This window comes from Mauremys reevesii, linkage group 14, assembly GCF_016161935.1.
Source record: "Mauremys reevesii isolate NIE-2019 linkage group 14, ASM1616193v1, whole genome shotgun sequence".
Classification (NCBI taxonomy): Eukaryota; Metazoa; Chordata; order Testudines; family Geoemydidae; genus Mauremys; species Mauremys reevesii.
Window position 1 is genome coordinate 17,815,120 of NC_052636.1, and position 14,880 is coordinate 17,829,999.

The window sequence follows — 14,880 nt, forward strand, 5'->3', positions numbered from 1 at the left end:
ACATATCAGGTGAGATGGTCACAAAAGCAAGGCACTTCTGAGTTCAGCAGGGATTTTGGATGCGCACAGAACACATACAGGACTGGTTCCCGCATGGTTACTGCAGTAAAGTGGAATAATTTTCAGCTTGTGTGATTGGAAGATGTCTGGATCCATCTTATAAGACTGTCCTACATAAATGAGGAAAACTTGAGGTGCCTTTATTATTCTTTTGTTCCACTCTTTGTTTCTATGGGGGATTTGCCAGTGCAATATCACTGTCTTCCTTTTAAACAAGCAAAACTAAAAAAAAAAAAAAAAAAAATGGTAATGGCTGTTGAAAATAGCAATTCCAGCCCTAGTGAGCACTGGGAAGACCCCAGCATTTGTTGCTCAATTTTATCCTACTTTTTCTACAGCAAATGATAGTGGATCAGCATATTTGATTTGGGAGAAATGAAGTAACAGCTGCCCAAATTGAGCTTGAGCACTCCTGAATTTTAAGGGTGTTCAAATCTGGAAGGCAGGCGCTAGATTCCCTTTCTGAACATTAGCTAAATCTGGAAAGGAAAAGTCAATTTATATTTTCATGGCTCAGAAGTGGAAATCCTCCTGTGCTGTTTCTGAAGCTGCCCAGGTCCTCTAGTAAAGCCTCCCCTCCCTTACTTACCATTTTAACTTCTGGTGGGATCCACATACCTCCCTTGCCAGGCTTCAGATAGAAGGGGACACTGTCCATTTAGTCCACCCAGTTCCTTCCTTGGGGGCTGTCAGGCGAGGTCACACCAGCATCCCTAAGCCAGTCTGGGGAAGTCTTCTGAGGGTGCTACCTGGGCCAAAGCCTTCTACTCCTTGGGCACACTTTTTCCCCATTCACACTGCCACCCCTTCTAGCAGCCAGCTCCCAGCCACAGCAAGCTGCAGCGCATGGAGTCTCGCAGCTTCCCCCTCCCTTTCCTGTTGATAGCAGCCAAGGAATGCTGGGAAATGTAGTTCCTTCCCTGCTCCAAGGCAGGAGCTGGCCAGGAACTACAGCTCCCAGGGCCCCGTGGGGTCTCAGCTCCCAAGCTGGATCCGGGCTGCTCTAAGGCTCCGTTTCTGCAGAGGGGAGGAAGCAAGTGTTACAGGCCTGGAAAATCCTTGGCGTTCTCGTTACACAGGCATTCCCCGGCATGTCTTGCTGACTCAATCGGTGTATCCCCTTGATCCTTTCCATGGATTCATTGTACAGCTGATGACCCTGGATAGGCCATCAAACAGGCTAGGCAGTGCTGATGCCAATAGATCTGAGGGTGTCACCCAGAAACACAGTCCACAGTCTGGAATACAGATATACCCTACGTATCTATATCTCACAATACAAAGGTGATACAAACAAAAAAAAATGATCATACTTGGAAAAGTATAACATTTTCCCTGACACCTAACATGGCATATCTAGCACAATTCATTATTAATACCAATATGACAAAATTGCAAAGTAATAATAATAGGAAGCGTCTCACAATTCCATGCAGTGTCACACTTAGTAAACCAGGTCCTTGAAGATGCAGAACACTTTGCTTAGGAGGGATTGAAAAATCCACATATCTGCTGGGAACACACACACAGGCCCTGTGTCAGTCTGTAATCCTATGTTCACTCTTCTGGAAAATTATGATCAATTTTGTACACAGTATGGTTTGTGACATATCACTTGAAATCACATAATCTACTGAATATTATCCTCCTGTTAAAATGTGTAGCAACACTGTATGTAAAGTTATGAGATTTTACTGTAGGATATTACAAAAAGTTACAATTCTGGGGAACACCCACAGACCAGTTCCTCAGAGACAGCAAGGCAAACAGCCATTCGCTGGCAGGGGGACGGTGTGAAGAAGACATTTACATTCTATCAGAGGGAGACCTGAAACTCATATCTCCTAACAGACAGCCTGTCACCATGACTCAGCTGAGAATTGAAGTTGTTTCTAATAGAAAGGACTGAATTATAAAAAGAGGTGAGGAAAATGCTTGGGACTCTCTCTCTCTCTCCCCTTTCCCTCTGCCCATGACAAATCCTGAAGAATTGACCTTGGGAGGCAGGGGCAGGTTACGGGGGAGTCCTGGCTGAAAGGAAAGGCAGCCTGTCTCAGCACATGGAGAGAGAAACATTTGCTTTGAATCCATTTTAGCTTGTTAACTTAGACGTTAATTTGTGTTTTATCTTTGCATTTCTTTTGTAAACAATTCTGACTTTTATGCCTCATTACCCTTAGCCACTGAAAAGATTTTTTTCCGGCAGTTAACAATTTTGTTTTATTGTTTTACCTAACCAGTGTGTTTGGATTCAAGTGTGTTGGGATTCAAGTGTGTTGGAAACTCCATTTGGAATGACAAGGTTGCCACATGTCATTTTCCACTGATGAAATGACAGATTTCATATGAGCTCCCATTGTTCAGTAGTGTGCTGGACAGTGCAAGATGCACATTTCTGGGAGAAGTCTGGGAGCAGAGAATTTTCTGGGGTTCTCTTGTGGGGTACTGTAATTCAAGAGTCACTGACTAGCAGCACTCAATACTGTGTAGCTGGGAGTGAGTTATGTAGTAAAATTTTCGGGGGTAGGCTCGGCCTTGTCATTCTCCAGCGTCTGCCGAGCCTGCTGCGTCAGTCGCTTCACCTGCCCCCAGGTAACCCTCGTTGCCGTCGTCGTGGCTCGGCACGCTGGAAAGGTCTCGGTTAGGTTCAGGTTGAAATTGGGTATCGGGTTCTTGAGGCCTTGATGCCACGTCATCGTGCCACGGTCGCACGTTTTTGGCAGGGACCCACAACGGACCTGCAGGAGTAAGCACAGCGGCATGCCCCCGTCCCCAGGTTATCAATGGAACGGGGCCATGCCAATTAGGGTCTGGGCTCTGCCTATATTTGACAGATGGGCGTGGGAGTGGGGTTTCCGTCTTAAAATGTCGTTCAGTGGCTGTAAAATTATGAAAAATATTTAAGGTATTTAGGGTAAACAATACTATCGCCAATTGATTTTGCTTGGCGCCCAGGGTTGGCCCATCATCCCCCACTGTTTTATTTTGCTTTTTCAGGTACTCTTTAAGTGTACGATTGGTCCGTTCCACAATGGCTTGACCTGTGGAGTTAAACGGAATGCCAAAAACGTGGTTAATTTGCCACTGCGTGCAAAAATCCGCAAATTTGTGAGAAATGTAGGCGGGGCCATTATCGGTTTTTATCTGTCGGGGGCGGCCCATAACGGCCACCGCAGCAAGAACATGATTAATCACGTGTTTGGCCTGTTCGCCCCGTTGGGGGCGCTCCAATCCCGATTGTCTCCAGAGCCTCCTTGCATCGCTGCCAAAGCAGGAGCCATTGCACCGCAGCTCGAGGCTCTGCGTGCAGTGTCATCCCTATCTTTATCCAATCATCTACCGACAGTGACCCGTAATCCGGGTACCAAGGACATTGGCAATTAATTTCAGTTAATAACTGTTCTAACTGACTCAGAGAGGCTGGCCTGCCAGCCTGTTTTATGATAGCTTGCAACTCTTTCGCATGAACTTTCTGCCGAGCTGACAAATCCCCACCCATACTCACGAAATGAAGCTTTTCTAGCGAAGGTCGGTGCACCGGGGGCTGTTCCAGCCGGTGAGCAGGGGGTATCACGTTGGGGTCACCAGATGTAGTAAAATTTTCGGGGGTGGGCTCGGCCTTGTCATTCTCCAGCGTTTGCCGAGCCTGCTGCGTCAGTCGCTTCACCTGCCCCCAGGTAACCCTCGTTGCCGTCGTCGTGGCTCGGCACGCTGGAAAGGTCTCGGTTAGGTTCAGGTTGAAATTGGGTATCGGGTTCTTGAGGCCTTGATGCCACGTCATCGTGCCACGGTCGCACGTTTTTGGCAGGGACCCACAACGGACCTGCAGGAGTAAGCACAGCGGCATGCCCCCGTCCCCAGGTTATCAATGGAACGGGGCCATGCCAATTAGGGTCTGGGCTCTGCCTATATTTGACAGATGGGCGTGGGAGTGGGGTTTCCGTCTTAAAATGTCGTTCAGTGGCTGTAAAATTATGAAAAATATTTAAGGTATTTAGGGTAAACAATACTATCGCCAATTGATTTTGCTTGGCGCCCAGGGTTGGCCCATCAGAGTTACATGCTGGAGACTGCATGTGAACTGCCCAGGAGTGGCTGCTCTCACAGTAAAGCAGTGTAAAAGGCACCCCAGCTTGGGAACTGAGTCACACAGCTGCTAAACAGTCCAGATTGCACTATGGTTAATGTCACAGACACTCAATTTCAAAGAGTCTCCTAGAACACATAGAAAGTAAATCCATGTCCCAGAAATCGAAGACTCCAGAGAAAGGGCAAGTCTCCCTGGCACTGCTTCTTGCTGACAGAGAGGTCCAGAGACAGTGAGAGAGTACTGGGGAAGCTGGGAACAGGAAGCATGGGCTGGTGGGGTTCAGGGGAGAAAGGGAACAGGAAGGGCAGGGATATCACTGAATGCAGGATCTCAGCAGTACTAGATGTCAGGATAGCACATAGTGCAGCCCATTGGAAAACAATCTCAACTATACATAAAATAATAGGGTCTAAATTATCTGTTTCCACTCGAGAGATTTTGGAGTCACTGTGGATAGTTCTCTGAAAATATCCACTCAACATGCAGTGGCTGTCAAAAAGCAAACAAAAAGTTGGGAGTCATTAAGAAAGGGATAGATAATAAGACAGAAAATGTCATATTGACTCTCTATAAATCCATAGTACACCCACATCTTGAATACTGCGTGCAGATGTGGTCTCCCCATCTCAAAGAAGATATATTGGAATTGGAAAAGGTTCAGAAAAGAACAAAAAAAATTGATTAGGGGTAAGGAACAACTTCTGTATGAGGTGAGATTAAAAAGACAGGGACTTTTCAGCTTGGAAAAAAGACAAAGGGGGGGGATATGAGAGAGATCTATAAAATCATGACTGGCGTGGAGAAAGTGAAGAAGGAAGTGTTATTTACTGCTCATAACACAAGGACTAGGAATCACCAAATGAAATGAATAGGAAGCAGGTTTAGAACAAACAAAAGGAAGTATTTCTTCCCACAACGTGCACACAGCCTGTGGGATTCCTTGCCTGAGGAGGTTGTGAGGGCTAGGAATATAACAGGGTTTAAAAGAGAACTGGATAAATCCATGGAGGTTAACTCCATTAATAGCTATTAGCCAGGCTGGGTAAGGAATGGTGTCCTTAGCCTCTGTTTGTCAGAGGGGGGTGATGGACGGCAGGAGAGAGCTCACGAGTCCAGAATGCTGTGGAAGATAGTGCCATAGTGTAGCACTCCTTCCCACTTCCCTCACCCTCCAGATCTAGGACAAGGAATCGGGCAGGAGTTTTCCCAATGGAACTGGAAGTTCCTGCAGTTTTCAAGAGGGGAGAAAAGCAAAATCTGTGATTTCACCTCACAGTGTTTGATAAGTGGCTAGAAAGTTATCACAGTGACTGGGCCTGGCCAGGGAATGTCGGGCAGTGCTTGGAGCCAGAATTCTGGCATAAGCTGATCAGAGAGAAGGAACATGGTTAGTAGCAGCCCCCAGAGCCTCCATCCAGGGGCCCCCAACCCCCCCCAGTACCCAGAACCCAGATCCCCCCAGCCAGGGTCCCACCAGATATTTCCTGGGACCCAACTCCCAGAATCCCTGGCCAGAGAGATCCCAGATACCCCTCAGAGCCCCACCGGCCAGAGAACCCCCACCAGATCTTCACTGCCAGGCTGGGAATCCCACCAAGAGCCCCCACCAGCGAGGCACCCCAATTAGGAACTCACTGGCTTCCTGGGATTCCCCCACTGCCCTCCTAGGACCCCCGCCTGCCCTTCAGCAGAGAGGTAAGACATGTCCATGGCCTGTCACTAGCAAATAATGGTCACCATGGAGCCACCCCAGAGGTGGCTACATCACAGAGACCATTTGTCATGGGGTTTAGGATACTTCTGGACCCACACTGCACTCAGAGTGACCTCCTCATCCCATGCCAGCTGGAGACAAGAAAAGGGTCCAGCCAACTCTCCCGTTACCAGCTGGGAACCACTGACCCCCCCAAACAGGGAGAGGCCTCTGGCGTTGATGGGTATTAAATATCTGGCTGGTCTCTTTCTTCTTTCTTAGAGGTAAAGGAGGGAACAAATGATTCACAAAGGAGACGGGAAAGATGATCTCTGAGCAATTTAACTCCCTACAACATCCAGGATGGAGAAGAACTCAGGGCAACAGGTTCCCTCGAAGGAAGAAGTTACTGGGATTTAGAAACACGGGGAACAGCCCCAAACCTGAGAGGATTTTTAACTGACATTTGATAATGATATAGAAAGAGGGAAATCCTGAGCTTTGAGAGCAACGTTCAGAAATGAAAGAGAAAGGGTGGAACTCTGAGAGATTTTGGATCCATTTTGCAAATTATAGAGAGGAAAGTGGAAAATCAGAGGGATTTTATATCAGTTGTTGATAGGAGGTAAAATATGAGTGTTTCACATCAATATTTGATAAATGAATAGAGCGGAAACGGGCAACATTTGCAAACATTTTATATCCATGTTCAAGAATCTGAGGAAAGGTGTCAATCTGAGATTTTCTTTGTATTTGATCATGAGAGAGAAAGGAAAAAAATCTCAGGGGATATTCACTTAGAATTAGACAACTAAAGAAAAGTGGGGCAAATGTTTAGAGTATTTTATATCAGTCTTTGAGATTTGCAGAGAAAACAAGCCACAAGCTAAGCAATTGATAACATGAGAGAAAAATACCAAGATCTGAGGGGGATTTTATGTTGCTATTAAATAACTAGAGGGAAAAGGAGGACTGTTTGACTGCATTTTATGAGACTATCCAATATATAAACACAAAGTGATGGTTCCCCCCCACTGCCACCATTCACATGGGCAGCAGGGAGCCTGGGAGGAGCTGATTTAAGGGAGGAGGGGAGGGCTGGAAGGTCCCTGGATAAAGGAAGGGGGCGGAAGTGGGGGACAGGCAGGTGACTGGCAACTGAGGGCTGGGGGAAACTGTGTTGGTAGTTTGGGGTCAGTGGGTGGGACATTGGCAATTAATGTGGGGATTGTGAAACTCGGGTCTGGATAGTCTCCATGGGGGAAACGTGCTTTCCCATCCCCGCCTTGGCAGAGAACGGGCATCTCCTCCCACCCCCACTCCAGGGGCAGCCATGTGCTGGGGAATGACTCAGGGCAACAATTTCCCACTTAAATGAGGACAAATCGCGGCAGATAAAGTGGGGGGGAAAAGCTGCCACATCGGAGAGATTTTAAATGGACACTTGAGAAGTATGGAGAGACCAGGGGAAATCGGGGGAGATTAGAGAGCTCATCATGGGGGAAGGGAAAAGCCACGTGTGATAATGGGAGAAAAGGGAAAAGCTGGAGAGACTTTGTAGGTGGGAGGCCGGGGCACAAACAGGGCAGGATTCAGTGAACTCACCTCCCCCCCCCCGCGGGAATTTCCTGGCTGCACAAAACAGTTCAAATGTCCCGCCCCAATGAGCTTCCCTCCCCCCCGCAACCCCGACTCCCCTGCGCCCCCAGCTCAACTCCTGCTCCCCCCGATCTTCCCTTTAGCCCCCAGCCCCGCCCCCACCTGCCTGACACCCCCATCAATTCCCTGCTCAGCCCCGCCCCCGTTGCTCCCTCGCCCTCCCAGCGGAACGTTGGAGAGAATTTGTATCAGGGCGAGAGGCAAGTGGCACCAACAGGGACAGGAGCCAATTAACCCCCTCCCCTTCGCCGCCCGCCACTCCCAGGAATTTCCTGGCTGCCCAGAGACAGTTCAACCCCGCGTCCCACTGACCTTCCCCCAAGCTCCAGCTTCTCCCCCGACACCCCCTCCCCAGGGACCCCGCCGGGCCCCATCCCAGCGGGGCGGATCCTGCTGCGGCTCCGCTGGGGCCGAGGCGGCTCGAGGCTTCTCCCGGGTTCCCGGGGCAGAGTCACGTGCCCGCCCCAGCGGCCCCCGGGGTCTCACTCCCGGGGCTCCGGGCAGGGCTGGGGCAGGCAGAGCCAGGGCTGCCCGGGGCGGGGCTCAGCTGGAGAAACGCCCCCCCGGCCGGGCCCCCCCCGCACAGACCCGCCCCCCCCCGGGGAGCAGCAGCGGCTCAGCCCGGGCCCGGCTTTGTTCTCCCGCCCCTAGCGGGGCTCGCACGGAGCATGCGCAGTAACAGCGGCTGGAACCCTCCCTTCCCTGGGCTGCGAAGAGGGTGGAAGCGGCCCCGGGGCAGGCTGGGAGATGTAGTTCCTGACTCTCCCGGAAGCGGAAGTGATGTTGGGAGGGGAAGCCGGAGCCGAGCTGCGAAGGAGCGTTGGCCGCTGCGGCTCTGCCTGGCTCGCGCGGGGCCGTTGGAGCCTCTCCCGGGCCGGAGAAGGGTTGGTGCCGGTGGGGCTCTGGGCATGCGCAGATCGCGGCGGGAGAGCCCTTCATTAACCCCCCCGTGCCCGGCCCGGGCCCTGCCCCGCTGGAGCCGCCCTGGGGCCGCCCCGGGCTCCGCCCGCCCCGCTGCGGAGCTGCAGCCTCCAGGCCCGGAGCGAGCCCCGGGGGCGGGGCTGGGCGGTGACTCTGCCCCAGTGCCGGGGGGGACCCGGCATCTCGCAGCGCCGGGATCTGCTCCTGGGGGCAGCGCCCGCGGGGCTCGGGCTGCTGCCCCGCAGGAGCCCAGCGCCCCCCGGGCCCGGCCAGGCTCTGCCCTGGGGCCCCGCGGGGGGTGCCGGGGGGAGGGGCCCGGCCCCACTGGGGTCCCTGATCGTGACTTTCTCACTCCAGCCCCCTCCTGTCCCCTGTGAAAAGACCTCACCCAGGGATCCCTGCCGGCCATGTGAGTGTGGGGCAAGAAGAATCCCTCCCATTCTGCTGTTGATTCAATATCCTTGTATAATCCCCTCCAATTTCCCATCTTTTCTCTTCAACTGTTAAATGGTGACACAAAATCTCCCAGATGTTGGTGCTTCTCTCTTATATTGGCAAATATTTAGTTTGTGCCCCATTTTCTCTTCAGTTCTGCAATACTGATATCTAATGCTCAAAAATCTTCCCGCTTTTCTCCCCAGGTGTGTGACTGAGATCAGGGCTCTTATCGTACTGACTGTTGCCCTGTTCTGCCAGGTGCTGCAGAGACCCCAACTGAGATCTGGGCCCTGTTCTACCAGGCACTGAAGAGACCACAGGTGAGATCAGCCCCCACACTGTGCCAGGTAAAACTGAGACCTGGACCGAGATCACGGCCCCCCCTTGACCCAAGCAGCGAACGACTGCGACCCAAACCGCTGCCTCCATTGTGCTGGGCAATACAGAGACCTCGACTGAGATCTGTGTCCCTGTTGGGTCTGGCACTGCGCCAGGGGCGGCTCTACAAAGTAGGCTGCCCCAAGCAGCGCGGAGCGCTGCGCCGCCCTTCCCCAGTCCCGGCGGGTCCTCTTCCTTCGGGCCCGGCATCCTGGGGAGGCGGCATTTAGCTCGGTTGAGCTCCTGCCGGCATGCCTGCGGCAGGTCCACGAGCCGGGACGAGCGGACCTGCCGCATGCCTGCGGAGCTCATGCGAGCAGCGGGAAGACGGGACCCGCCGCAGGCATGACTGCGGTAGGTCCGCTGGTCGGCTCCGGTGGACCTGCCGCCCGGCATGCGGCGCGGAGCTCAACCGCAAATGACGCCCTCCCCAGGATGCCGCCCCAAGCGGGCGCTTGGCCCGCTGGTGCCTAGAGCCACCCCTGCACTGCGCTGACCCCAACCCAGATCACGTCGCACCACTGTACTGGGCACTGCACAGACCCTGACAGGGATCCTGGCCCCACAGTTTGCCAGATGCTGCAGGGGCCCTAAACAAAATCAGGGATCCTGTAATGCCGGGAGTTGCAGAGCCCCCGACTGAGATCAGGCTTCCTGTTGTGCAGGGCTCTGCACAGACACTGACCAAGATCAGGGTCCCCATTGTGACAGGTGCTGAAAAGGGTATCTCTACCCTGCCACTAAAACCCCCCAGCTGGCCCATGCCAGGTGACTCAGGCTCACGGGCTCAGGCGAAGGGGCTGTTTAATTGCAGTGTAGGTGTCTGGGCTCGGGCTGGAGCCAGGCTGTAGGACCCTGCGAGGTGGGAGGATGCCAGACCTTGGGCTGCAGCCCTAGCTGGACCATAGACACCACAATTAAACAGCCCCACAGCCTGAGCCGTGTGAGCCCAAGTCAGCGGGCACAGACCAGCCGCCGGTGTCTGACTGCAGTGTAGACATGCCCACAGGGACAGAGAGTCCTTGCCACAAAAAGCTCAAAGGCTAAATAGGCCAATGGTGGGAGGCGACTCTCCATTTTACAGATGGGAAACTGAAGCTCAGAGAGCTGAAGTAATTTGCTCAAGTTTGCATGGAGAATTGGGGCAAAACTGGGAACTGAACCCAGATTGTTTCAGTTCTTGCCTCTCCCCTTAACCCCAAGCCCAGCGTGTGTGTGTGCAGCGTTGTTTTGGTCAGTGTTTGCCTTGCATTGGCTTCCAAGGGAGGCTGTGGCATTTCCTTCATTGGAGGTTTTTAAGGCCAGGTTAGAGATACACCAGTCTGGGAATGTCTAGGGATACTTGGTGTTAGGGGGCTTATTCCTTCACCCTCTCACTTCCCTGGTCCTTCTCGCATGAACAGAGAGCAGCAGTACCCCAAGTCCAAAGGCGCAAACAATTCAATGTTTATTGGGGTGAACTTCCAGCAAGCATGATTCCAGTTTCCTTCCTTACTGTCCCCCTTCCCAGCTCTGACACCACAGAGCCTTGCCTGTGTCCCTGTCCCTGTTCCCATCCCCTGTTCCCATTTCCCCCTTTAGCAAAACATGATCCCAATTCCCCCAGTCCCTGTTCCCATTCTCCCCCCCCCCCACTTGACTTCCTGATTGACTGCAGACTATATAGTAAAACCTGAGTTTTGCTTAGCTATTTCTTAACCAATCATTTTACTGAAATTTAACTATCCAATCCTAACATATTGTAACATGGTTATTTAACCAATTATATTCCACCACCTTCATTGGTTTACACCCAACAAAATTAATTGTACAGCAGACAGAAACAATCACAGAACCAGACAGAGACCATGCAAATAAACATACAGAACAATACAGAAGTGAGGATTTCACAACTACATTCATACAGACATAAGGGTTTTCCAGCTGTGTCTATTGATAAGTGAGTTTTTGCCAGACAGGACGCTATCAAACCAGGTTTCCTTTACATCTTCTAGGCTCTTCTCTTTCTCTGGAGGTGACAGGAATATCAGGGCAGGATTGTATTCCTAACAGACCAATAGCACCTTATTTCAATGTGACTAGTTTGGAATGTGAGGATGTGACCAGACACTTCCCAGCGTATGGCTGCCTAACTACATCTTGGCTGAAGGCCTTAGCCTGTCGCAGTAAGAGAAGGCCATTCCACAGACAGTGATCTTTGATTCCTTCTTTTATACCTCTATAACTAGCGAAGTGATAAGAATACACCTACATTCTTACAGTCCAGGCCTTTGCAGACAGGCCTGAATAGCTCTATCCTAACACTCCACCCCCTTTTTTTTTTCTTTTTCTTTTGAGATCCTCCTGCCCAGGTATCCCTGGAAAAGCACAGGACAGATGGCGACACATTTTCTGATAGGGCCAGGCATCAAGGTGGAAGGTGTCGATATTCCATTTGTCCCACTGCCCCTTGTGTAGTCCCGTGCCCTGCACCTTCTCTCCTACGGGCATACCACACCTAGTCCAATTAGTGTCCCAGACTTCCCATTAGATTGGGCCCGGGTTGTCTTGCACACTGCGGGGTGGGAAGGGCTTACTACGTTACTTATAGGTTATCTGCACATGCAGCGTGACACAAGTGCTGTTAACAATATACAATGCACAGCAACACCGAGTCCTGACCACTGCAGTATGGTCCCACGTCCGAGCCACGACCGAAACACTGCCTCTCCTCCTTCGACAGGGTCAGGATCTTAATGTGTCCCGTTGCTGGCAGCTGCAGCAAGCTGCCCCTGCAGGTTTTACGTGCTTTTGTCCATATTATAAGTCCATTGAATGTCCACAGAGAAATGGGTTATTGTCCAAGCCAATGTAACCACTTGGTATGGAATCAGGCGGTATGCCCCGGTTCAGTTATTCACAGCAATAAGATTTACAGATCCATTTGTGCACCAAAGTCCAGATAGCAGCATGTAGATGTGTGTAGTTTGGTTGGGGCTGGTGTAATTGTGCCCCCAGAAATATGTACATTTCCAGCAAAACCCCTCCTACACAGTACGCCCAATTGTCCACCCCTTGCCACAGGACATGGATCCTGCTCCTGCATAGTCATAGGAGAGGGGCACAGCCAAACATTTCCTTTGATGTGCACCATTTTTCACACCCCTCCATTGATTCCCAGTGAGCTCCTCCCCTGCTGATTATTCCCATAGGGCTTGTAGGGCCCACCTTAGTTGCCGTTCTATTTCCAGGCACCATAGTAGCCATTACCCAGGTGCTGGCCTCCCAGTTGAGCATTTTGCATTCCCATACACATCTCCCCCTCCCCCCAGGTCAGCCTTTTGGAGCCACCCCCCATCCACATCATGCTAGCAGCAAGACCAACACCACAGACAAACAACACAAAACAGAGATCCATTGTATTCTGGGTTATTCTTCCGCTGGCGCCAGCATGGTTGTAGAGTGTCTGAAAAACAAAAGAAACAATTTCCACCCCCCTGGTGGGGACAGATTATTTCTTAATAATAATACCAATTCCTTTTACAAATTTCCTTGCTAATTGCAGGAAAAACAGAAAAATTACCTCCAGGCTGTCCTTGTTTTGTTCTAGAGTCAGGCTAGTGACTTATCTCACTCACTGATCATTGATGAAATTTATGAGGTGGCGTGCCTCAGTTTCCCACAGCTTCAGATTTCTGCTCTGTACACACACACACTCTCTCTCTCTCTCTCTCTCTCAGGGTTAACCTGTCTCCCTTATTTTCAGGTTTGGCTTGTTTTTCCACCTCCCTTTTCTGGAGGGCCATAATCTGAGTCTTCTAGTATCTATTGGGTTTCCTGATGGAAGCCCGCCCTCTGCCAATGGATTCCCACCCCCCCCCCCCCAGCCTAAGGGGAGGATCTACAGGACCTCAGAAACCCACTAATTTCAGGGGACAACTAATAAAAGAACAGTACTTTGTGTGCTGACCAGATGTGTTCATTATTCTCAGGTTCTTTGTGCTGCAAATTGCAGTTTCCTCCTTCCCCCATCAGCTGGGTAATTTGCATCCACACAGAGTCTTTCTTGGCTTGCCTCTGGATTCAAAGCTATCAGCAGCTCAGAGACTGTTTCAAAAGGGACACATTTCCGATCTTCTGGAACTGGAAGGGACCTCAAAAGGTCATCAAGTCCAGCCCCCTGCCTTCACTAGCAGGATCAATTTTTGCCCCAGATCCCTAAGTGGCCCCCTCAAGGATTGAGCTCACAACCCTGGGTTTAGCAGGCCAATGCTCAAACCACTGAGCGATCCCTCTAGACATTGCCTGAGACTTCCAAGAACTCCACCATCAAAACCAGGGAAAGAAAAGCCTTCTCATGCTTTCTTTCTCCATCGTAAAGAAAGAAAAAGGTGTACAGACCCACTTGCTCAAAAATACTCTGCAGGTCACCTTTAAGGTAGTGTAGCAGTGCGGCACTCACCCCTGCGGCGCCTCCTGCTGGTCGTCTCAGGGAATTAGCTCATCCAGCTCTTGAAGCTCCCTCTGCAGGCCAGTGGCCCCTATGTCCCTCCTGGACCCAGTGCCCGTTTTCTTTGGGGTGCTGCCCCCTGGCAATACCCCCACCAGTCTCTATGGGTCTCCCGTCTCTGGGAAACCCTCAACCCTCTATCCCCACTTCCACCAGGGTTCTTATTACTGTTCACTTTCCTCTTCTGCTTCAAAACACTGCTCAGAAGATCTGAAAAAGCAGCACAATCTACTAGGGCTCCTTTTGGAGCCCTAACAGGATTTTAATTAAGTGCCATGTTTTGTTTGCATTTATTTTACCCCTTTTCCAATATACACTGCACCCCTCCCCCCCCACCTGCTAGTCACATTCCCAGACCCCACTGCCAGGCCCTCCCCACTGATAGTGACTTTCTCACTCCAGCCCCCTCCTTTCCCCTATGAAAAGACATCACCCAGGGCTCCCTGCCGGCCATGTGAGTGTGGAGCAAGAAGAATCCCTCCCATTCTGTTGTTGATTCAATATCCTTGTATAATCCCCTCCAATTTCCCATCTTTTCTCTTCAACTGTTAAATGGTGACACAAAATCTCCCAGATGTTGGTGCTTCTCTCTTATATTGGCAAATATTTAGTTTGTGCCCCATTTTCTCCTCAGTTCTGAAATACTGATATCTAATGCTCAAAAATCTTCCCCCTTTTCTCTCCAGGTGTGTGACTGAGATCAGGGCTCTTATCGTACTGAGCATGGCCCTGTTCTGCCAGGTGCTGCAGAGACCCCAACTGAGATCTGGACCCTGTTCTGCCAGGCACTGAAGAGACCCCAGGTGAGATCAGACCCCACTGTTGTGCCAGGTAAAGGGATCTAAGAATTGCAAAGCTGAATGAAAGATGAACAAACAGAACCATTTGACTGTTGGCCCAGAGCTGGTAGAACGTTACCTAGTGACGGTCGGCTGTAATGACCGGGTTCCCTACAGCGTTTTCTGGTGGGGCGGATAAAGCAACGACAAAGAGCCAAATGCGCGTTTTTAGGCGAAAGGGCTCGTCAGGTGTTTGCTCTCTAAGGAGCATGTCACCAGCCAGGGCCTGCAGTCTGTCAGGAGAGGTGCGCTGGGGGGTATTTAGGAATCTGAAAATAAAAGGTGAAGACGGCTGGGTCACAATATCCAATGA